We start from the raw sequence: 1531 nt of genomic DNA on the forward strand, positions 1-1531 counted from the left end.
TGTTGCACTAACCTTGGGAGCAAGGCCTTGCTTGCCTCATCTGAAATTCCCAGCAGCTTCAAGTTCCGTAATTCGAAGGTACCGGAGAGGAGGACTGAGGGTCGGTGCCCCCAGGGATGGGGCTCCCTGGACCCCCCAGACCTCGCGGGCGCGGGCGCGTTGGCTCAGGGCATACAGCAGGCGGCGCTCCGGGAGTGTTTGTCGAATGAATGCGCGAGCGACAGCCTGGTGGTAGGTCCTCCACCCCGAGGAGACTTCTTACAGAGTCTTGCGGCCCTTGGCTCATCCGAGGAATTTGCCTTCTGAGCCCTAGAACCGGGAACGTTCTAAAGAAATTAGTGTCTCAAGAGTAACCTCTCCCTGCTTTCCTCCACTCTTTGCTGTGTGCGGTGTCCATTGAAGGGGGTGGAGAATTAGCGTGGTTGGAGCTGTAACAGTGTGGTTCCCTAGTTATTTCATCTTTGCGTACCGCTCTAGAACGTTCTAGAACGGGACCGCTGTTGCTCCACCTTTACTACTGAGAAAGAGCTGGTCTCTTACAGCTCCCAGAGTGTGACGTCTTCACGCCTCATTGTGCTGAAGATCAGTTTTGTTTTGTTTTAAAGTCGGTTTATTTTGAGAGAAAGAGAAAGTGGGAGTGGGGGAGAGACAGAGAGAGAGAACCCCAAGCAGGCTCTTTGCTGTCAGCTCTGAGCCCGGCTCGGGGCTCGAACTCACCAACGGTGAGGTCCTGACCTGAGCTGAGATCAAGAGTGGGGCGCTTAAACGAAGGAGCCACCCAGGCACCCCTTTTTTTTGTTTTAAAAAAATTACTAAGCCCCGACTGGCTGCCTCGGGCAGAGGGAACCCAGATCACTGGGGCGCGCGGCCATTGTCAGCAACCCAGGGCCCTTGGAATGTAAAGAGAGCAAGGGACCCCCTTTCAACACTTCGCAGTGTGAGAATGTTAGTTGTCCCAGGATGTAATAGCCTTTGGGACCATGTGAAAACCTCCAGGAAGGCGGGGGTCTTTCCGAGTTACTGGTACACCTGGGAGTGGTCTAATTCTTGCAAAGTACAGCACTTCTGTGCTTGGGTCTGTCCCCTGGAGGAGGAAGCAGGGTGTGTTATGCAGGCGTATGCACCCCTCGCCAGCCACTGTTCTCTCTTGGGGCTCTTGCTGCAGCCTCCTGGGTGGAAGTCCTCCAGGCTCCGCCTCTTATTCTGGAAAAGACCTTCTGGGGCAGACTGGGGCAGACAGTGTGTAATTCAAGTGGTGAGATCTGTTCATTTGGGGCCAGAGGCCTTACCTTTGATGTGTGGGCCCCAAAATAGATGGTCCCCGATTAGGAGCCCTCAGCACCCCTACTCCACCCTCCTTCGGCATTAATCTTGAAATCTCCGCTCCGAGCCAGTCGGGTAATTAGATCCTGCTGACCTAAATTTCCCAAAGGAACCTCTGGGGAGTAAGCCTTCCTTCCTCTCCTCCAGGACCCTGGGCAGGTGGGCAGGACCACGCTGGAAAGCTGGCCACCCAGCAGTGACCCGGTGC

General features: G+C 55.1%; 1 protein-coding gene across 1 annotated transcript in view; it reads right to left on the bottom strand.

The window, feature by feature from the left end:
- The window catches only part of SPSB1 (splA/ryanodine receptor domain and SOCS box containing 1), a 66239-nt gene extending 66209 nt beyond the window's left edge, over positions 1-30 (bottom strand). The window contains exon 1 of the mRNA XM_077763753.1: positions 13-30. The gene's annotated coding sequence lies outside the window, so the exon portion shown is untranslated. The remainder of the gene's footprint in view (positions 1-12) is intronic.
- Between the last annotated feature and the right edge of the window lie 1501 nt (positions 31-1531).

Source organism: Crocuta crocuta, unplaced genomic scaffold, assembly GCF_008692635.1.
Source record: "Crocuta crocuta isolate KB4526 unplaced genomic scaffold, BGI_CrCroc_1.0 scaffold13, whole genome shotgun sequence".
NCBI lineage: Eukaryota > Metazoa > Chordata > Mammalia > Carnivora > Hyaenidae > Crocuta > Crocuta crocuta.